This window comes from Lygodium microphyllum, chromosome 13 (assembly GCF_053477565.2).
Source record: "Lygodium microphyllum isolate KBCC chromosome 13, Lygodium_microphyllum_v1.1.10, whole genome shotgun sequence".
Classification (NCBI taxonomy): domain Eukaryota; kingdom Viridiplantae; phylum Streptophyta; class Polypodiopsida; order Schizaeales; family Lygodiaceae; genus Lygodium; species Lygodium microphyllum.
The window spans coordinates 45616260-45640521 of NC_141147.1; positions in this window are offsets into that span (position 1 = coordinate 45616260).

Genomic DNA, 24262 nt, shown 5'->3' on the forward strand with positions numbered 1-24262 from the left:
GGGCGGTCAGATTGGCCAACCACCATGTAGCTTTCATTCTGGGGGGGAAAGAGATAGTGGGGGGGGAGGAGGGAGGTGGCATACGTGCGTCCCTCCTCCCCATTGTCATCATCACCGACTTCTTCTTCAACTACATCAGCTTCGTCTTCTACTTCATCATCGACGTCTTCTCCTACTTCATCATCATCGTCTTCTCTTACTTTAGCTTCCCCCCTTCTGCTAGCTGGCGGCATTGACAAGGGGGAAGTACAAAAAATTTACAATAATTTTAATTATTTAGGGGGGGTCCTATGGGACACAAAGGGGGGGTTATTACATTGAGAGAAACCTAATGATACATCTATCACAATGGACGAGTCCCCAAATTTCTCTTCACCTTTTCTTGACATCTGTGATGTACTTGGTGGAGTAACATGTGACCTTAATTAGCCACTCCCAGGTCTATCAACAAAACCATTGCTAAGAGACTCTTGTGATCCACTCAATGTCTATGATTGCTGCCCTATTTTCTATATAGCCATACTCTCATGCTCATCAACTCCAACTACATTTTGCACATTATTATACCAACTACTCATTTCGTAAAAAACATCTCTACTAACTCTCAATTCACATGTAAGAGGGCTACAATATCTATATCCCTTTTGCTCAAGAGAATATCCAACAAATACACTTTTTTCTGCTTTGGGATCCAATTTACTGTGCAACTCATCAATAATATCATGTAAGAAATACATCCAAATACTTTCAGATGGGATAGATTTGGCTTTCTGCTTATAAACTTCTCTCTAGGTGTCATACCATGTACAACAACAATGGGTGTCTTGTTCATAATGTACACAATAGTAGCAATTGCTTAAGCCCAATAGTAATGATGCAAGTTTCTTTCTGACATCAATGCATAAGCTACCTTTGCAATATGCCTATTTTTTTGTTCAATTATTCCATTTTTTTGCAGAGTATATCTACATGTATACTAGCTCTATATGTAATTTTTTTGCAAAAAATCAGAAAACTCATTAGAGAGATATTCTCTTCCTCCATCCGATGTTAGGTATTTAATATGCAACTATGTTTTCTTTTCAACCAAAGCCTTAAAGCTTTTGAATTCAGTGACACCTCACTTTTCTCACGCATAAAGTAAACCCATACTTTGTGAATATGTTCATCAATGAAGGGAACATAATAACTACAACCACTCAAAGTTGCAGCCTTTGTAGGATCCCATACATCATAATGTATATATTCAACTACCTTCTTGCATATATGCTTTTCATGTGGAAATACACCCCTTTCTTGCTTTTCAAGTTGACATGTGTCACATACTTTGTGTATCCCATCAACTCTAAACTTGGGCAAGCCAACCATAATCTATTTTGACTACATGTCTTTCAACCTCTGCACATTCACATGACCAATTCTCTTATGCTAAATTTCAATACTAGGCACAACACCTGAACCTTGGTAGCATCCACTTTAAAAATATTTACATCAAGAGTAAATAATCTACCAACACGTTTCTCTTTTGCAATCAACCTGCAATCCTTTTTTAGATATTTTGCAAAACAACCATCAGATCTGAAGCGAACCTACAATCCTTATTCTACCATCTAACGAATAGGAACCAAATTTTTTGTAACATTTGATACATGTAGCACATCAAACAAGTAGTTAGTTTTTCCATCCTGTATACTCAAAATAATATTTTCAACATGTGTAATGCGGTGATCTATATCATCCCCTATTTCCACATAGCCGAAAGACTCCAGACTACGCATCTCTCTAAACCACTCTCCATGGAAGTCATGTGATTATAGGCACATGAATCTACATACCATAAATCATTCTTTGGTGAACCATGAGCAATCATAGTATTTATAAAGTGCTACATAACAAAAATCGTTCACTTCTGTCATCATTGTTTCTACTATTGGATGCATAGTTAGCTTGTTGCTTTTTTCCACTTCTAATTTCAGCCTTGTTTTTGAAGTAGTTTTTGAAAATGTAGCCTTTCTGACCATAATGCCAACATTCTTTGTTATTACCAAAATTTGCAGCTTATTAGAATCTACAACTTGTTCTCTTTGGCTCCCTCTTCCTTGGGACTATCCTCCTCTATTTTTTTGTGCATCATAACCTTGACCATGACTATCACCTTGGCCTCTACCATGATCTCTACCACTACTAATAGAGTTTACACTTGATTGCTTTGAGAAGAAGAGGAATCCAAGCCAATGTTCTTCTCCTCAAGTATCTGAATAGAAATCAAGTTTGCAAAATCAGAGATATCATCTCTCATATTTATAGATGACTCGAAGCTCTTATATTCATCTCCAAGTCCATCTAAGCATACATGCACAACATCATCATCATCAACTACCACACTAATAGATCCAAGAGCTTCCAAAATACTCTTGATCTTCAAGGAATAATCATTAATGGACAAGTTGATTCTTTTCACTTGATTCAGCTCTGACTTGAGCTAGGTGTAGCTTTCTGGCCTTTGTATTTACTTTGAATTGCCTTGCCAAACTCTTCCATAATGGGGTTTCAGATTCTATGTGTTTGCTCCCAATCTTTCTTAGCCTTTAATCATTCTATAACATATAGAAACTTTAGGTGCCACTGCTATCTCTCCTTCAATTATGCTAATCGGGACCACTTCCAGATCTAGAATGGAGGCAAAATTATCTTAGAAGCCAAAATTTTATTCCTCCTCAACAGGATCCACTATAATCAAAGATTCCAGTCCTACCAGCGTTAGGAGCATGCTGCAACTATAAGCTAAGGCAAATCAAGTAAGGTGGAGGAGCTTCTTACTTGTTGCTTACTTTTTTACTCAAATGCCTTCAGCTCCAACCTTCAATTGAGCTCCATGTAGCCATGGGATGGCTTCGAAACCATGAAAATAGACAAGATGAGAGAGAAGTAAAGTACTCAAGAGCACACACACACAAAAAGTAATGGAGACTTGAGAACACAGAGAGATAGGGTTGAATTCTTCTTCTTTGTCCTTTCTTCTTCTTCCACCCAAAAGAATAAGTCTACAACATGATAAAAGGCTAATATAAAAATACCACAACATATGTACATGCGGTCATTAAATGTGAACCCACTAAGGAAAGAAGAGGTGGCACAATGAATGTGCCATAACCAAGGATGGATTACATATGTGTAGTCCAGCTCTAGAATAATTGGTGCATCCTCATGTTGGTCACCTAATACACTAGTGAATAATATCATGCCACATAATCAAGGCACGTAGTGGATGCCAACTCATGTAGAGCTTAACATCTCAACACTTTCACATTAGGAGAAAAAATGAACTCAGAAATGGGTCTTTGGTCCCCTCTCTCTCCTCCTTAAAATAAGGAAAAGAGGAGGGAAGAATAGTAAAATAATCCTCTTCTCTCTCCACTTTTGCAATCTCGTTTTGCCTTTTTTATATTATCTACAAAGATATACTCATATTCCTTCTCTCTCCTCATTGAAGAAGTCTTTTTTAACCAAAATTTATATTGAAAAAGGACTTAGTTACGGGAGTGTGGTGCTTCGTTTTCAATGCAAAATAATTAGTAGATACAATGTTATTGATTTGTTAATCAAGAACAAGGAAAATGAAATTTCGGAAGTTCCTTTTAAGATAATTTGGGGATTTTTTATATTCTAGATTTTGGTTTTTTAAAAAACCAATTGGTCAAATTTCGTGTTTTTTGGAAATGTTTTTGGAGATAAAATAGAAATGTCTAAAATACGAAAAGTCTTAGACATTCCTACTCTCTGAGCTATTTTCCCCCATATCTATACTCTCTCATGGCTCTATTGTGACCTCTTCTCTATGTTTATGCAATCTTCATTAATAGAGTGAATTACTTACACCCTTCTTTTCCTTGGCACCTTTGTATGCCTCTCTATGCATCTCCACTCTATCTCTTGGGACAACCAAGTAGGCTCCCCGTTTCTATTAATAGTAAAATGAATACATGAAAGAAGGAGCTGCATATTGAGGTAGAGATTGAATATGCCCATTATTCAAAAGAACCCAACGTACTAGTGTCAACCCTCAGGTTTTGCAGCTCAATGATTAGGCATTCAAAGTATTTAGAACTTGCCAAGCAACCATAAAAAATTGACATCATGTGATCATTGCACATCAAATTCATATACAACAGCTCATAGGACAAGTGGTATAGCTGAATGACATTATAGTTCAACAAAACAATCAAATTATTTCAATGCAGAACACTATACATGACATTGGTATCTCATATGAGGAGGCAAAGGCACAATTGGACGACTTGAGAAAGATCTAATAGCGCCAAGCTAACACAGGAGCGCAAACGAAAGAAGAAGCCAATCAATGAGTTAATTGTGAATAGCGGCCAATGGAAGTGACATATCAAAGCATGTCAGGTAGCTTAGAATGAGAACCTAGGTGAGGGTGAGGTTGGATCATGTATTTTAGTAGATTGTTGAAGGCAAGTACATTGGAAAATACTTTGATCAATCCTAAGTTTAAGGCTATGAAGGAAAGGGTGATTGAGTGCACCTTAAAAGATTTTTCAAATGAGTTCTCAGCTGTGGATGCACAATCCATTTGTGATAGGGCCGGTATCAGCATATCAACTTACTCAAAGATATTCAAAGGTGTGAAAGCTAGGTTTGGTCATGTGCTGAAGATAAATAGAATTGTGCATCTTTCTCAACCTTCAAAGTTAATAGAGACCCGACGACAACTTAATATAAAGGTTTTGGAGAGCTGATAGGAGATCCCATGCATGTTCAATGTGTGGAAACACTAAAGGTTGGGACCAAAAATGCATATGAGGTGAAGTGCGTCAAACTCAACAATTACTATTTAGATTTGTACAAGGTGCAGTCAGCAATGATAATGTACTACAATCTATCTATTGAGGAATGTAATGGTTGTGAAAAGATGTGTAATGGTTGTGAAAAGATGCGGGATCTAGAGCATGGCAGTGGGTATGGGGGATCGAAGATGAAGATTAAGCTCATGATGACATAGCCAAGACTTGACCTATTACACAAGTGAATTAGGTTCCAAGATTGAGACTTGGACTCATAAACACAATCTTGTGTATATGACTGACAATGACCAAGACACTAACTAAAATAGAAAAGCATCATGATATTGCATTCATCATATATCAAAAAGTGGTAGTCAAGTACAATGCTTTATAGTTGTTGGATGGGTAGCAGTTTCCCTTTCTGTGCATATGGGATTCAGTCTACCTACATGTCCTTAGCCCAGAATTGCCTCATACAAAGAGGCCACAGTAGGTGTGATTGGAAATATCTCAACACCCCTCCCCAATCACAACCAAAAGTACAAAGTATATAGAGGCTTTAGTAAAAGCAACACCTACAAAGTGTGGGCACACCATAAACATGGCAAAACACTAGAGGATGTCACAAAAAAGGCTAAATGTGGATATCACAAACATGATGGACATCTAGAGGTTGTAACATGGGCCTTACAAAGTGTACAGAGGCTGTAGTACAAGGCTACATGAGGAGTTTACAAGCTTATGATAAAGACATTTGGACTAGGCATTACAAGGCTAAAAAATTAGTAAAAATTTGGGTCAAGGATCATGAGGTCCTTGCAGTTTTTAGCGTTTCTTTTTACGTAGATCTTCAATTCATTGCAGGTCTTCTTGTCAGTGTAGTACAACTTGCTCTTTTTTATCTTGTACTTGTTCTTCACTTTGCTTGTAGCTTCAGTCTTCATGTCCATGTTCCCCTCAAGCAAAGACATCTCATTCTTTGGCATGTTGAGTAAAGTGTCTAGAGCATCTTCAAGGTCTTCAGATAAGATCATTGATTGCTCTTTGGTATGGGCATGTACATTTCTTCCTTTTTCAACAATAAGACCAAATTATTTGAGAGTGAGATGGTGAAATGGCTCCACACTAGTAAAATGCAAGAGTGTGACTGGAAATAAAACAAGCCCATTGAAAAATCCAAGGAAACAAAAAATTAACATTGTACTTTATTTCTCTTCTCCACTTGTTTCGTTCGAAAGTTTCTTCTGAATCAGTGATGTGTACATTACATGGAAAACAATTGATATAAGGCAGAGTAAGTTGCCCCATGCTAGATTAATAGCTTTGCTACTACCTTCCTCCAAATCTGACAAGCTCACAACTATTGTCTTTGCCATACAAAGAAGCATACTCCATAGCTTTACCCATGTGAACTTCTCTTGCAGAAATTTTAGGAACATGAGGAACGAGAATAGACTAGAAGTTGAACTTAAGATCATATTGGAGGTTACAATTTTGTACTTGAGAGATAAATTGAATGTGAATTGTGCAAGGAACCAAAAGGGGCAAATAAACAGACTAGTGCAAGTGGTTTCTTTCCTTGTCCACATTCGTGGGGATGCATAAGATTGTGAGGCCTCTTTTGTGACAATCAGTTTTTTGTAACTAGCATTAGCGTGTTCTGCCATGCTGACCATATTATTAGCTAAACCAGATCTCTTAACATCCCCATCTTTTGCCCTTGTTTCAACACCTTGCTCTTTTACAATCCCATCCTCCATAATGTTGTCAACTTCTGATCCTGCACATTTCGCATGATGATAAAATTCACATTTGGAATGAAACTGACAATAGAGCACCGATTGCAGCTGCCAACTAGAGGCACGACCACTAGTTCAACATAGGTAGGATCTATCTTCTGTCCTCTCGCAACTCTGATGATCTGCATAGGAGGGTGGGTAACATTGGCTAATCTATGGAGAAGCCACACCCATTTAGCAGCCCTAAAAAAGGCCTCCATAAAATGGTCCCTCTTTGCAGCATTCCTATAGCCCATGCTCCAAGAGAACATGGCCATGATCTCCTCACTCTTGTTTGCACAAAAAGCATGAAACCTAGATTCATACAATGGATTGTGCATCCTTAGAGCTTCCTTAGGATCTACACATTTCATCCTTAAATAGTCCCGCAGTCTAGCTAGTGCCTTGGCACTCGTATCAAAAATCTGTGTCAATCCGCTACCATCAAAGCTGTCATTCTCAAAGCACCTGAAGAAGGCATGGTTTGGTTGATCTTGCATTCAAGGGCATAGCTAGCATGAACCTGAAGAAGACATGGTTGAGATTTGCATAATGTTGGTGCCATGGCTAAGCAAATAGTTCTTGCAAGATTCGGCCTACTTCAACGATAGGTAAGTATACAAGAAAGAGCGCGTTGTAGATGTAGGTGACTAGAAATGGAGAGACTCCACTTGTGATGACTAACTGAACAACGAAGCTAGCTGCAATCTAGATGACATGGATTTAGAAGCTAAGAGAGTAGAGAAGGGAGCTGGTTTGAGCTAAGCCACCATGCTCACCATGGTTTTGATACCATGTGAAAAGATGCGGGATCTAGAGCACGGCAGTGGCTATGGTGGATCAAAGATGAAGATTAAGCTCATGATGAGATAGACAAGACTTGACCTGTTACACAAGTGAATTATATTCCAAGATTGAGACTTGGACTCATAAACACAATCTTGTGTATACGATTGACAATGACCAAGACACTAATTGAAATAGGAAAGCATCATGATATTGCATTCATCATATTTCAAAAAGTGGTAGTCAAGTACAATGCTTTATAGTTGTTGGATAGGTAGCGAATTCCCTTTTTGTGCATATGGGATTCAGTCTACCTACATGTCCTAAGCCCAAAACTGCTTCATACAAAGAGGCCACAATAGGTGTGAGTGCAAATATCTCAACAATGGTAAATTGCAATTTGTTATAAAATTGGATGAAAGTGAGGTTGTCAAAAGAGTACAACTTGAAAGAGCTACTATAACTTTGATGAATAGAGATTTACAATTTGACTAGAACAACCTAGGGAACTTTAGTGTTCAATCTAAGTGCCATATGTGGTGGCTCGCTGCATTTGAAGTTCTTAAGGAAACATTTGAGATGTTGCAGTTGTTCTTTACGCACACAAGCATTCCAAGCATCATCGATCATCAGGAGCATGGTGAGAAGCTCTCGGTTGAAGGGTATGGTCAATACTTGGTTGAATGACATCTTAGAGGAGACTTGAAAACTTTAAAATGAATGTGTGAAATCTCCAGTGGGGCAAATACAAAGATTCCATGCCTACATTGCTTGATACAGAGGGTGGAAGGAAAGAAGAACTGGCAAAGAGTGATAAGTGTTGCACCAACGCGCAATAGAGAAGATCCCACTTGGAAGCCCATCTTCCACATTCCATTAGATCATATTCACATTTGTTCATTACATGTTTTTGTCAGAATCATGGAGAAACTTGTATATGAATACATTTTCTTTGCTTATAGGATGCAACCAAAAAAATAAGTCATAATAACATGTAGGAATGTGGAGTGAGTGCTATTAGAAATTGGGCTACACAAGCATCAAGTGACGATTGAAAAAGATCAGGAAAATTTGGTAACTTGCTAAAAAAGCCTTGGTTTGGAGGAGCAAAGGATAGGAAGTTTCTCTCAGTACCCATCAATGAGGAAGGGAATGTCATGTTTTGTAGGCCGCAGGACTACGATAGGTGGAAAAAGTTACATTCTGCAGTTCTTGATCAAAGTAATGGAGAAAAAACAAGGTTGGCCAAAGCTAAGGTTTGGATAAGTCTTAACAAATTGGCTCCCTTACTTCGCAAGATGGTGTTTAACAATGAAGATAAGCAAGAATTTATCGATGTTGTGCATAAATTCTACGAAAACATGGTGGAAGTGTGGGGCAAAAGCTCTATCACACATTACATGGTATGTACTAAGTTAATATTTTAAAATTGTATGAATTGTATAAACTATTGAGCATAGTTTTACTTATGTGTGATATGTGTCTTTGTAGCATATCCTTGAGGCACATGAGCCATACTTTGTAGAAAAGGAAAGCATCAGAGTTTGGTCCACACAAGGGATGGAAAATTCATATTGGATAGCGCATGGTACATACCAAAGAAAAACCGATCATGTTGGAGGGGTGAATGGTAGCAATCCAATGATCCAATTTCTATCTTGGTGGTATAGGATTATAGTAGTAGATGAAGCTAAACTCTCACAAAAGAGAGCAAATGAAAGTGCTGATAAATCAGCTGCAAACATGATGGAATCATGTCGTGTCACTAAAAGAGTGTATTATGAAGCCTCAATTGCCAAAGAAAACCATGCTAATTGGCTAGAAACAAGGCTTCAACAAGGTAGCAAATAGATTCAAAGAGAGCTAAGATAGTAAGATGAACAATGTGTTCAATGTGAATGCAATTCATAGTTTAAGAGAGAAAGAGAGAGCGTGCATCTATGTGAATGAGTCTTACAGTTTAGGGTTATATAAAAGAGTGTTTTACTTTCTATCTTATTCATTGAGATCTCACATCTCTTGTGTAGGAAAGATGGCTAGGCCTAAGACTGTTGCAAATAAGCTTCCACTCGGAGCCTCATATCGTGTTCAACCCCTTGGAGCATCTACTAGCTTAGATGCACCCCCTTCTCAACCTAACCTAGCTTCCTCAAGCTGCCCTCACAAGGGTCCTCCTCAGCATCCCCACAAGAAACGCAAGTGGAAGCTAGGTACAATGACCCTGAGAGAAATCAGGAGGCATCAACGCTCTTTTGATCTCATCATTCCGAAGGCGAGCTTCTCAAGACTTGTTTGCGAGATTGTGCAACACCTCTACCACATAGAAAGTAGGAGATGGTTTTTGACACAAGGTCAGGATAGACCTGATCACTTCACAAAAGAATGCCTTCATACTCTACAGTGTATTGTAGAGGCCTTTTTAGTTGACTTGATGACTGATGCTCAACGTTGTGCAATACATGCGAAGCGCATCATTGTAACTTCCAAGGACTTCCAACTTGTAAGAAATCTTCAAGTAATGAAGGATGCATTCGTTCCAATGGAATGATCACAATTTGTAATGTTATCTTTTTGGCCATAGTGTTCTCCTCATGCATTGGACATATGACTATGTCCCAGTGCAAAATTGTTGTACACTCCCTTAAAATATGAATTAAATTTTTACTCTTATCCATCATTCTCAACGTTGATTGTGCATCTTTATTGTATTTTCAACTCTTACTTACAGTTTTTGCTAGCACTGTCAATTTCAATAGGAAAACATGAAAAATTTTACCATTTCTTGTTGCAAACTTTACTCCTGATGCCTCTGTATAGTCTATGTGGTGCGAAGTTTCTAAGGACCAATAGTTGTGATGTTGATTTCTTGATTATCAATCCATCCATAATTTTGGTGTGGGATAATTTTTAAAATACTAAACTGTATTGTAATGTAATGAAACTTCACATGCACCCTCATTAGGTAGCCAAGAGTCCAAAATCTAGCGTTTGGAGCCATGCATGCAGATCCCTAGTCCGAAGTCTAACATCTTGGAGCCACTTTCCAAAAAAAAAAGGGCTCTTGGCCACCTAATGAGCATGTGGACAGGAAAGTGGCTCCAAGCGCCAAACTTTGAACCACGGGTCTTACAGTCTTTTTTTTTCCAAAAAAGAAATTTGGGCTCTTGGCCACCTAACGAGCGCATGTGTGAAGTTTTGTCACATTCTGATAAAAGGTTATGGATTTAGGATCATATGATGGACAATGCGTATGAATCTGCATTAACCTGGTTTTGGGGTTTAAATGGGTTAAAAGTTCATTCATTTTCTCATTTTCACATCTTGATTTCTTTCATTCCTCTATTCTCACACCCCCAACCTCTATCTCTTCTCCATCTTGCCCTCGTCGAGCTTGCATGGTACATACCAAGCAAGCATATCACCGTTTTGGCCACAGGAAGGCCTCACACCAAGGCGCGCCACTTAGAGCACAAGGTGGAGCCTCCTCTAGTACAATAGCAGGTGCTCCCCGTAGATCACAACGACCACCATAGAAGAAGAGGAGATGGAAATGGGCACTATCGCCCTTCGGGAGATAAGGAGAATCCAGTGCAAATATGAGCTTCTCATCCCAAGAAGATCTTTTCATAAGGTTGTTTGGGAAGTCATACAAGACTTGGAGCTAAAAGGTATGGGAAGATATTGGGTGCGAGTGCAGGATGGCCCACTAGTAGGAAGGTGTACTACTATAGCTATCGAGACCTTGCAAACGACCGTAGAGGGGTTTCTCATTGACTTGTTTGATGATACACAACTAGCGGTCATCCATACAAAGTGCGTCACAATCACATATAAAGACATGAACTTTATCGTTCACCTTTGACATGGCAAGGGGACTCCTCCATAGGTTATGAGATTAATGATGCAAGGTTTTGTAATGAGTGTTATAGCACCATAGCATCTTGGAAGGCCAAAACATTTTGTATACTCTGCTACATTGGAATATATATATATATATATATACACGCACACACACACACACACACACACACACATACATAATATCTCATGCGATGTCAACTGAATTCAAATAATTGAGTAAAGTTATTTTTGTTTTGTTTCTTGAAATGCACGACTCTTAATTTATATTTAATATATGCACGCATCGAAAGTAGTAATATGTACGGATATCAGTTACATTATTGTTTATGCACAATCACAAGTGCAGTACTACGCCTTGACATAATTAAATTGGATTATGTTAATATATGCAAATGCTTCATTCATGTACCACACATTATTATCACACGTACATGAACCACACATTTATTCAATAAATACATATTTATAGAGACAAAGTAAAATATCTTATATTCATCAAGAAAAATACATGCGACGGCTAATAGTGATGGCAGATACAAAAAGTTGATGGCCAACAAGAACTCTCATTCGTTCCTTGGATTTTTCATTGGTGGAGAGAAGGGGCCAGCTTTCGATGAAAATAGAAGTTCCTTCTTTTCTTCAGAAATGACATGCTCCCCCTTCAGCTCTTTCTCTAGGAGAAGCAGATCTGACACTTAAGTAAGGTCACCTAATGTAGCAAGCATACACTTTGCTCCACCACGCGTTTAGTCAAACAAGTAAAGAAGCTTTGATTGCTTGATTAGCACCACCTTCTTCAAGCAGGATGTCACATGTATCACTCGAAAAGGTCCAAACTTGGTCAAAGTACAAATTTTCATGATTTTTTCTTGCCCTCATGGTGAGCACTTCTTATGGAAGATCACCAAGTCTGCAATGAGGTTGCCAATGTACTCCTTTAGAGTTGAATCCTTCCATCGATCTGCATGTCGAGCTCCTCCTTGCCTTGATGCAAACTCATCTATATATAGTATGTCATGAATGAAAAAGTCAAATCAAACAATATATTTAGCAACTAACCTAGAGTTATCAAAAAGTAAGAAAACTTGATGGTAGGGTGCATCGGGTCCCTCGAAGTTCACTGGTGAGATCTTGGAAAAAAATGATGCCTGCAACTGTCATGTGGCATGTCCGAAGTCTGGCGTTTAGGGCCACTTTTTGGGCTAGAAAGTGGTCCCAGATGCCAAGGGCAATTGTAGCATCATTTTTGGCCAAGATCTCACAAATGGACTCCAGGGGACCTAATGCACCCTACGGTCAAGTTTTGTCACATGAAAATATATGGTAGTTAGAAATCTCACCTTCTCTAGATCATCTTGTATCTTCAATTCCTCATGTGCCAGCGAGGCACCTCTTTGGGTAGAGGGATCTACAAACTCCTTGATAGGAAGTTGGGACCTTAGTCTGAACAGATCATGCTATAGTGCTTCAAATTCAGCATCTGGCACAAGGTAATTTTCTTCAACCAAGGTAATATGCTCCGATGCTACTATGATGGCACTCACTATATCTAAGCTTGTGCCATCATATCTTCCAATCTCTGTCATCGTCAAATGCACATCCATGTAATCATAATTGATCAGGTCTTCCATCGAATCCCTAACTAGGATGGAAAACAACTCTTCTTCCTTCATTTCCAAGTATTGCAGCACACTTGACAGAAGCAAGTATTATACACCATCTACTTCAATGGGCGTCAAGGAGGCAAGTTTGGGTTTGTTGACTTGTGGCTCTTCTGAAGACAATGACACCAAGTAATATTTCTACTACAAAATATTAAAGACCCTAGATCCCACGCAAAAGAAATTCGAAGTAATCTCCCGCAACAAAAAAGCTTTGGCCTAAGTGCTCCATCCTTGTGTACTAACAAACACCGGCCCACGCTGTACATAGGAAACCGTGGCTCAAAATCGTAACCCATTGCGGGAACTCCCATTCAAGGGGGAAAAGGGATAATGATTTAATTGCAATTTTTTTAATTAACTCCCTCTCCTTCACCCGTTGCATGGCAAGGAGAGAGAGTGTGTGTAGGAGCTTGTGGAGGGGCATGGGGAGGAGAGCATGCAATCGGCCATCTGTGTGGCCACCCCCACACCCCCCCACCTTCACCTCATATAAACCCCCCCTCTCCCAAGCTTGAGAGGGGGGATTGTTTGTGCTACCTGCCGTCAAGGAGCTGCCCCCCGTCGACCTACTGCCGCTGCTAGGCTGCCGCCGCCGTCAACGCCATCATCATCATCATTATCCTCATCGTCATCCTCACCATCGTAATCCTCTCCATCATCACTCCAATCATCTTTACCATCACGTCTCCACATCATCTCTCTGTCATCCACAAGCTTGAGAAGCTTCTATTGAAGCTTCTCTAGACCAAGTTCACCCCCGGTGTTGGATTGCTTAGACTGTGTTCCCCAAGGCCTATTTCCCATGCCACGAGGGAGATCTCGGGTAGTAGGAAATTATGAAAATCGAAAAAGGGGACCAAGGAGAGTTTGCTGAGTCGAGATTCACTTCGTCAATGGCTCATAAGAAAAAGTCGAGAGGAGCGCACGCGGGAGCTTTCACCCAAAGTACGAGAGTAGACAACACCCCGATATTAAATGCCCAGGTTCTGAAAAATATTTTCGCATGGAAAGGATGCATAAAGCATGTTTTAATTCACGTAGGGAAACTTAAATGCATTGGAAAATTTATATACTTATTCGATTTACAAAGTTCAGTTGCATGGCGAGTACTTGCATTTGCTTGCACTTCCATGGTCAAGGGTAGTCGCATTTTTTGAACGTATGATGCATAAGCTAAAAGATGAAATTGTGCAAAGGCATCCTTGTTGCATCACGCAAAGGATAGGGCATATAACACATAACGCACTTATGTAATAAATTCCTAGTTGAGACTCATGTATAAGATAATCGTAGACGGTCATTAAAAGATGTCTGAATAGTTGCAATGTAAGGAAAAGATTTATGAACTTTGACAAAAAACATATAGTATGCAAATCGCATGCAATGATAGTTACATTCTAGATTGGGTTAAGTGATAAAGGAAGGATTAAATCAATGATCTATTCATTGGCATCTGATCATGAAAGAATGATACATCCATGCATGGAGTTCTTTTATCAAAGTTCAAATTTGGGAAAGGATGCATCTTCATTAAAATACTAAAGCTTGAATTCGATGCATAAAACGTAGGGTTTATAAGAAATAGCTCTGAATGTCAATCAATTTCGTATAGGGCAAGGAAAAGAAAGATCACTATAGATCCTATAGTTGCATAAAGGCAAAAGGTCTATGGTCTTGAAATTGCATATTCGCATGGAATGATACATCTCATACATCTTGCAGTTACTTACATATTCTAGGGAAAGTACTTGCAAGCTTAGAAGAAAGTATTTGCATCTTTAAAGGGAAGATCATCTTTAATCGTAGGTTGGTTAGCCCAACTAAGTAATTCACATGTAATTGAGTAGCTTACGTGAAATTCATAAAGGTATGATTAGCTAGCATATGACGGTCACCTCAATGTGCTAGGTAGGGTTAAGCCATGATAAAATTCTGCTTAGTATCGCACTTAGGATGCCAATTTAATATTTTCGATCTTAAGAGCTTAACCCACATTCATGAATGTTAGGGTTATCAAATCAACCATGCAGGAATGATCTAGGGTTCTCACCCTAAGGATCAGATGACCAAATACTAGACTTCCGCAAGGAATTTAGGAATCCTAGGGCCAAAACGTTTATCAGCCTAAGTAGGGTTAGTGTTTTGGATTGGGTCAATAGGACTCCCAAACCCTATATCTTGATCAAAGGTATTCTTGATCAAGAAATATCGTACGATGAGAGATATAATCCCACAAGTTAGATACTGACACCTATCTCTTGCTACAAGCTGCAACGTCATATGCTCTTGCGTCTAAATCACCAAATAGTACTGCGACACCTTAGACCTAGTTTGGCGAGTTCTAATTACAAGTCTAATTTTCTAGAAATTGAGTAGTAATCTTGCTACAACACTCTTCCTTGGGGACAAATTTGTCAAGCTAGGGTAGTTATGAATTTCCAAGAAAGAAATTGACCAACCAAGTTAGGGCGACGGGGTTGTCCAGGATTTATTGACCATAATATAAGGAAACCTAAGGTAGTGACAATTTGGGTCAACAGGGTATAAATCCTAACCCAAGGAAAAGGGGTAAACAAGCAACTCAGCTTACGAACCCTTGGGATCTTGCCTAGTTGCGAATGATCTAGGATCGAATGCTGGAAGTATTCGGGGAGGAGAAGGAATCACACCTTAGCAGTTGGCCATACGAACGACCACTGGAATGCTCGTGATTGTACACTTAGGTGCACTGTTTGTACTTCTTTGCTCAAGGAACTAATTCAGGAAAGACAACTAATGCTTCAGGTTAAAAGCCTGGAGGGAGAGGCAGTATCAGTTACCTTCGACTGTCTGCTTGACCCTATCTAAGGGGGTTGTTAGCCACACCGGGTATGTGGACCGAAACTGCCGCAAGAGGTCTCTCTGTGGGTGCTACTTGGAGCAAGAGGACGCTTGGGTGCCAAGGGAGGCTCTGGCCATAAATTCCTTGCCTCCGGATCCTGCACAAGAGGCCGACGTGACTCCAGATGGGATCTCGAGGCCCCTATACTAGTCAATGAGCGAAACTTGGAATAGTGATCCCTGAGGATTGTTGGGATAGCCTTCGGGCAAGTCATTTGATGTATTCCAAAGACTATGATAAATAAAGATCAAATGTTGAAAAAGGAACTTGCTTGATGTTGTTTTTTTCTGTGTCAGTGCCTAAGTTACGTGAAGGAATCGGTGATTAATTGGTTAATTAAGGAATCTATTTTTGCTTGTCAAACCAAATGTGGTAGGTAATTAGATAACTAAGCAACCCCTGGAAAGTGCGGTGGACGTGACTCTGGGTCTGTCCTACGGAAGGGTGGTCCTGGTTGGCCGAGAACTTTTCTCAAAGGAATTGATAGCAAAGTAGCGATGACCTAGTATCAATAGAGTTAGAATCCCAATTTATGTTGTTTTAGGGGAACGGAATGGGACAATGCCTTATGGCCAGAGAGGTCGAGCTTTGCATCCCTCTCGTTTCCCATTCTCCTTGAACCAAGTGCAGTATAAATCCACTTCGACCCTGATGTTTCTGCGCAAAGTGGTTGATGCTAGCTACTTCCTAGAAACTTGACTATTAGAAAAACCCTGATTCAGGTCGGTCCTAAGTGGGAATGGCCAGATGCTTCCGCTTCGTGGCAAACTCGGGAAGACCCTGATCGCAAACCCCGTGACATTCCTTTGTGAGTGCTGGGCGGCGCTTTCTAGACTCTCTTCTTGATGGGCTGCTAAGATGTGTTCTACAAGTGGGCAGGGGACATGTTACACACCATGAGAGCCAACCCTTGCTCTACCACACCACCTGATGTTCCTCTTCAACATTTATGAGCTCTTCAATCAGTTCTTCTCCCATGTATCTGATAGCAACAACTTATGGATGTTGGGGGTAAAGGCGCCTCCGGCGTGCCGCCCCGTGTATTACTACACTGACAGTACCCGCCACTGCACATTGCAGGTGGCGGGCGCCCGTCACGTCACTTTATTCTTTATTCTTTTAGTGACAGTTTGAATAAAGGAAGGCCCGGTCACACATTGTGACTATTGGAGTTCCCATTTCTTGTCTCTCTCTTTCTTGCTCTTGCTCTCCCGCCATAGCTCGCATGCAAGCTTCGATCCTTCTCACCTTTCAACCGGTATTAGAGCTTGGCATTCTCTTGCTCGAGCTCGACTCGGTGCTTCCCGACCTTTGCATCGACTCGCTTCACGCATTGGGTCTCCATCTTGGCAGCCATAGCCGACCTCTCGAGCTCCCGACTCTCCCCGGCTTCCCGAGCTCCATCCCGGCCTTCTTGAGCTTCATCAGGGCCTTGCCCTTGAGGTATTGCTTCAGCATTTGCAGGCATTTGAGTGTATTCTTAGTTTGAAATAGGGCAGGAACAAAGGGCATCCACTCTTCTTGAGCTCCATAGCTCATATCTTCCCTCCCCTTTGCATTGGGCCTTCATGGCTTGGTTTGTGCCTACCTTGGGCCATCATTGAGCCCCCCCCAATCATCCTAACTCCACGTGATTGGCAACAGCACTCTAGGCCTCAACACGCTGAATATGGCACTCATTTTCAGACTTTGACCTCCACGTTTTACAGCTGAATGCTTTGTTGCTCATGGAGCACTCATCATTGGCCTATTTGGAGGGCATTTGAGCCATTTTTGGATGTCATTTTGATGCTTTGGCTTGACATTGAGGTTGGGAGCTGATCATTCTCAGTTTTGAAACTGTCATTCACTGCATAACAATGCTGGAAACAGGGCAGCACCCTTGACACTGACATTTGTTGCTTATGCCTCATTCCATTGGAGCTATTTGATGCCCATATGCGGTCTATTTCCTACCCGGATGTATTGGGATGTATGCATTTGGTTTGACCATGATTTTGGCTTGAATTCAGGGCTAAAATCTACTGTTTAGAACATAAATACATGCTGGAATAACAGTGGGCTGAAGGTACTTTACATGCTTTGGCACTTACCTACCGATACTGGATGTATGCTTTGAGCTTTGGCATGATGTCTCTGACATTTGGGGACGACTTGGAGCGATTTTGGCTTGAATACGGGGCTGAAATCTACTGTTTAGAACAGTAAATACATGCTGGAATAACAGTGGGCTGAAGGTACTTTACATGCTTTGGCACTTACCTACCGATACCGGATGTATGCTTTGAGCTTTGGCATGATGTCTCTGACATTTGGGGATGACTTGGAGCATATGTATGAGATTATGGGATGCTTTTGAGCTTCGCATTAGCTCCATCTTCACTGGCATTTGGACTGACTTGGCATGCTCGTGGACCGCCTATGCCTCATGTCTCTGCTTAACAGTTAGGCTTTTGCATTACATGCTTTGGTTCGTGACATATGCTATTTGGTTCGTGTATGCCATACCGACATTTGGAGCTTGGATTTGGATGTATTTGAGCATTCCCAGCTTACTTGATCACTGATCTTGGTTGCTATTTGGATGTCATTGAGTTGACCGAGAGCTTATTTGGGCTTATGTATTGCTTCATGGTTAATACGACCGGTGCTTCATGTATGTCATGCTCTCTTGGATGCGCTTGATGCATTGACAGGGTCACTTATCACTGGTGCTTTCTCTTGGGTTGTTTGAGCTTCTGAGCTGGCTTTGTACGCTTTTTGTGCCAGTGGGAGCATTTTACATGCTTGCTTGACCTTTGACAGTTGCATGCTATTGGAGCACTTACATGTATTTGGAGCAGTTTATGTCTTGAGCAGCTACATACGCATTGAGACTTTGGGATCATACTCCGATATTTATGGATATGCATTGATGTACTCTTGGTTCACATGATGCTTATGAGCTGAGTCTCATATTTGGATCTTTCTCTTTGAGCAGACACCTATTTGTGTCAGGTTTTGGCAGTTACAGGAACACTTTCCCTAGAGTGTCTGGGGGTGTGCCTTTCACTGGCAGATGTTATTTTGACATGCTTCGGTGTTGAGCTCATGTTCTTTTCACTGTCATTGGCCTTGCTTATGTCCGTTTCATGTCGGCTTTGGACCTAGCATTGTTTGCTTGACATTGGATCCTATTTTGGGACAGTTTGCTCTCTAGACTGCATACCTGCAATTTATTACAGCAAGCAGTTATTGGTGGACTGAGGTGTACTTTTCATGCTGAAATATCCTAATTTGGTGTACTGCACCTAGTACTAAGTGGGCAGCAACTTTTGGCACACTTTGCTCGCCCTTTGGACCCCGTTTTGGTCATTTTTGGGCACTTTCTGCAGTAAAACAGCAAGCAGTTTTGGACTGTTTGGGCATTTTCAGCTTGCATAATGGCGTCATCTTTGGATGATAGTGCCATCTTTAACATTACAAAGTTGGATGGTACCAACTACTCTTATTGGAAGATTCAAATTTGGCAGGTCTTGATGTAGAAATCTCAGATTAAGCCACTTTGGTTGAGTGGGGAGCAGCCTGAAACTATGGACAATGACGACTGGCTTGAACTTGATGAGCTATGCAAGTCCACGATTGTATTGTCTCTAACTGAACAGGTACATTATAATGTATTTGAGGAAGCACAGAGTGCATGGGATCTATGGAATAAGATCAAGAATATTTATGATAAGAAAAGTCCGGCAAGTCAGATGTACTGGTTGAAGCAGCTTATGGATCTGTGCATGAAGGATAATGCGACTATGTCTGCTCACTTGAGCCAGTTCCATGCTATACTGAAGAACCTGACTTCGCAGGATACCACCTTTGGAGAGGAAGTAACTCCTCTTTTCTTGCTTGGGACTCTGAATGAGTCATGGGATGTATTCCACACTGCTCTTTGTGCCTCTAGTGCTACTCTAAAATTGGCAGATGTTGAGAGTGCTCTTCTTCAGGAAGAGGTGAATCGCAAAAACTTGGATGCCTCTCATGGTAGTCATGCTTTGACAGTTAGAGGCAGGAATGACAGGAATGATCGTGGTAATAACCGTGGCCGTGACTCGTAGAAGGGTCGGTCTAAATCTCGTGGCAAGTCGCGTAGTAAGTCACGTGGGTGCAATGCAAATGTCACTTGTCATCATTGTGGGAAAAAGGGCCATATTAGACCACAGTGTCATGAGTTGTGCAATGAGAAGCTCAAGGATAAGGGAAAGATAAAGTGCAGGAGAAGTCCTCTGATCGCAGCATAGTACCTGCGAAGTCCAGCGTCAAGATTGAGGAAATTAATATCACGCAGACTGAGCAGTCCGATGGTGGTGATGAGTTTATACTTGCAGCTAGTTCTTCTGATGCTTCACACTTGACTGAGACATCTAGTATGTATGCACAGTGCTGGTTATTGGATTCAGGAGCATCCTTCCATGTGACGCCTTACCGTGAGTGGTTCCACTCTTACCGCACTATATCTGGTTCAGTCGGTCTTGGAGACGACAGGTCTCTTGACATTGTGGGCATGGGTGATATTCAGTTGCAGTTTTCCACTGGCAATTCATTTTTGCTTAGGGATGTACGTCATGTACCTGCGCTTACGCGCAGTCTTATGTCTGTAAGACAACTGGATGATGCAGGATTTTATTTATGTTTTGGGGATTCTGCCTGGAAGATTACTCATGGCAGACTTGTGCTTGCTAGAGGTGCCAAGGCTGGCAGCCTCTATCCTCTTGTTGTATCTGGGTCCTCAGTTGACCATGTTTTGGCAGTGGGTTCTATCCCACATGTATCACTTTGGCATGCTCGTTTAGGGCACATGTCTTTGAAGGGAATGAAAATGTTATCTAGTTTGCAGTATCTTCCGCCTTTGGATTATGCATGTTTTGACTCGTGTGATCATTGTCTTTATGGTAAGCAGAATAGGTCTACGCATAAGAAATCGGGTAGGCCACGCATGAGTGAGCCCTTGGCATTGGTGCATTCCAATGTTTGTGGGCCTATGCCTTGCATGTCTATGGGTGGCGGGAAGTACTTTGTTACCTTCATTGATGATTTTTCTAGGAAAGTGTGGGCTTATCCCATAAAGCAAAAGTCCGATGTCTTGACAGTCTTTCAGCGTTGGCTTGCTCTTGTTGAGAACCAGACTGGGTATAGGCTGAAATGCCTTAGGACTGACAATGAGGGAGAATATGTCTCGCATGCTTTTGAGCAGTTTTGTGATGATAGGGGTATTAAGCATCAGTTGACCGCCCCTTACACCCCACCCCAGAATGGTTTGGCTGAGCGCATGAACAGGACTATTCAGGAGCGTGTGCGCTCTATGCTTAGCCATGCAGGCCTGCCCCAGAGTTTTTGGGCTGAGGCAGTTAGTACGGAAGTGCATGTCATAAACCGATCGCCTTCCAGTGGATTGGATTTCCAGGTTGCAGAGGAAGTTTGGGCTGGTAAGCCACCCTCTTATGCGCATCTCCGTGTCTTTGGATGTGAGGCATTCTGCCATGTGCCCAAGGACAAGAGGAGTAAATTGGATCCAAAGAGCATTAAATGCATATTCCTTGGCTATGGTGAGTCAGGAGAGATGGGCTATCACCTATGGGATCCGCAGGCGCGGAAAATAGTACGCAGCCATGATGTCATCTTCCATGAAGACAAGATGCACAGGCAGCCTGAGAAGGTGGTTGAGATCCGCAGAGTGATCTTTTAGGAGGAGCCTAGAGCTCCAGCACAACCAGTAGTACAGCCTGCAGCAGTTCCTCCACAGGGCCAGGGTGTTGGACAGGCAGTTAGACAGGCAGCAGAGCTTGCGGTGAGACGGTCTGCTAGAGACAGACGTCTACCTGACAGATTTCAGCCCTCTATGCATTATGTTTTGGTTACAGATGCAGGAGAGCCTTTCACTTATGATGAGGCTATGCGCAGGGGCGACAGTCACTCTTGGGAGAGGGCTATGCAGTCTGAGATAGACTACCTGCATAAGAATGAGACTTGGGATTTGGTTGCCTTGCCTAAGGGCAAGAAGGCTTTGCCATGCAAGTGGGTGTACAAGCTAAAAAGTACCCCTGGACACCCCAAGCCGGCATACAAGGCTAGATTGGTAGCAAAGGGTTTTAAGCAGGAACATGGTGTGGACTTTGATGAGGTCTTCTCTCCTGTGGTTAAGATGACCACCCTGCGCTTAGTCTTGGCTTTGGTTGCACAGCTTGACTTAGATCTATATCAGATGGATGTCAAGACGGCTTTTCTACATGGGGACTTGTATGATGAGATCTATATGGATCAGCCTAAGGGCTTTGCATAACCTGGCAGGGAGCACCTAGTGTGCAAGTTGAAGAAGAGCTTGTATGGCTTGAAGCAGGCACCTAGGGAATGGTATCATAAGTTTGATGCCTTTATGCAGTCACAGGGCTACAGCAGGAGTGCTATGGATCCGTGTCTTCACAGAAGAAAGCCCGTGATGGCAGTTTGCTTATCTTGGTACTCTATGTTGATGATATGCTGATAGCAGGGAAAGCTCATGATGAGCTAGATGCTCTTAAATCTCAGCTGAAGCAGAGCTTTGAGATGAAGGATTTGGGACAGGCCTCACATATACTTGGGATGCGCATTAAGCGCGATAGGCATCAGGGGCTTTTGTATCTCTCACAGCGGGAGTACATTCATAAAGTCCTTGAGCGCTTCTGCATGCAGGACGTAAAGCCTATTGGCTGTCCATTACCTTCTTATGTGAAGGTATCACAGGCCGATTGTCCGCAGATAGATGAGCAGAGGGCCGAGATGGCCAAGATCCCTTATGCTTCAGCCGTGGGCAGTTTGATGTATGCCATGATAGCCACTCGTCCAGATGTTGCGCATGCAGTTGGTGTTGTAGCACGCTATATGGCTATACTTGGCAGCAGACATTGGGATGCCGTGAAGGGTATCATGAGGTACCTGAAGGGCACAGCAGATATGTGTATTTGCTATGGCAGCCAGGATACAGGGGTCGTGGGGTACACTGACTCCGATTATGCAGGACATGCAGATAGTAGGAAGTCCACTTCTGGCTATGTATTCACCTATGTTGGAGGGGCTGTCTCTTAGATGTCCATGGTTCAGAAGTGTACGGCTTTGTCTACCACTGAGGCCGAGTATGTTGCAGCCACTGAGACTTGCAAGGAGGCCATATGGCTAGGCCGTCTAGTTGCTGACCTTGGGATTGATGCTATACCTACACTGCATTCGGATTCTATGAGTGCCATTCAATTGGCTAAGAATCCGGTCTTCCATGCGAAGACAAAACACATTGAGGTGAGGTATCACTTCATACGTGGTGTTGTGGAGGACAAGTCTGTTGACCTTGTCAAGATCTCCACTGACGAGAATCCTGCAGATCTGCTCACGAAAAGCCTCGGTACTGAGCGCTTTGCCTTCCTCAAGAGATTGATGGGCATAGGATGAGATGTTGCCTTTTCTCATCCCTTGTACCTATGTACATTTGTACTGTCTTTTCTTTTTTTTTTTCTTTTCTCTCTCACTAGGGCAGATTTGCCTTTAAGTGGGAGGTTGTTGGGGGTAAAGGCGCCTCCGCCATGTTGAGATATCGAGCTCCACTTGTGATACGCCAGGGTGACCGTTGTGTATTTATGTCACCGACTTGTCAGTTACAGACGCGGTTGGTACACCACCCATGAATAATAGCTACATGATAGCTATCCTTATCTACTCTAGTTCGTGGCTCAATTAGTATGCCACCTTAGTTAGTTGAGTTTGGTTTGAGACCCATATATAGGGTTCTTCTATTTCTTTGTACTTGAGTTCTTTTGGCTTACACAACTAAAAAGAGGAAAACTGTTTTCAGCCTCCACCCTTGTGTGTATTCCCCCATTGTGCAAGCAAGAAAGCTTCAAGTGAGACTCCTTCCTTCTCTCCCACAATCTTGACACGGTATCAGAGCCTTGTTCGTGGTAAGGAGCTCAAGAAAGCAAGCCAAGCTCGCGGTGTTCTGGTAAGAGGAGCAGTGTTGCTTTCGTTTTCTGTTTTGGGAGCAGATCTCTGCAGCTAGCACAGCCGGAAAGTGCAGGAGTGCATTGTCTCAGGTTGAGACGCCCTTCGCGGTGAAGCAAGAGGGCAATATATGCTGCGGGAAAGGGCTAAAGCCCTCTTGGCGACCTTGTTTTTTTTATTTGAGGCCATTTCGGGGCCTGTTTTGGAGGCGGAAGTTTTCTGCACACACTCAGGAAAAGGCCCAGTTTTATGCTATGCAGCCACTGTTCTACAGGTCGGTGAAAAGTTACTATAAAAATTGCATTGTATGCTTGTGCGCAGAGACATTGGGAGTTACAGAATCATCCATGTTGCCTGTTGATGCAAAATCGTCACTAGGAAGTGACTGTGTGGTCAAATACCACTTTCGCCAGTTTTGCAGATTTTCCCTTGTGAGGGTGAAGCTGTGGTTTTTGCAGTGACATAATTTTTTGCAGTCTTCTGTAA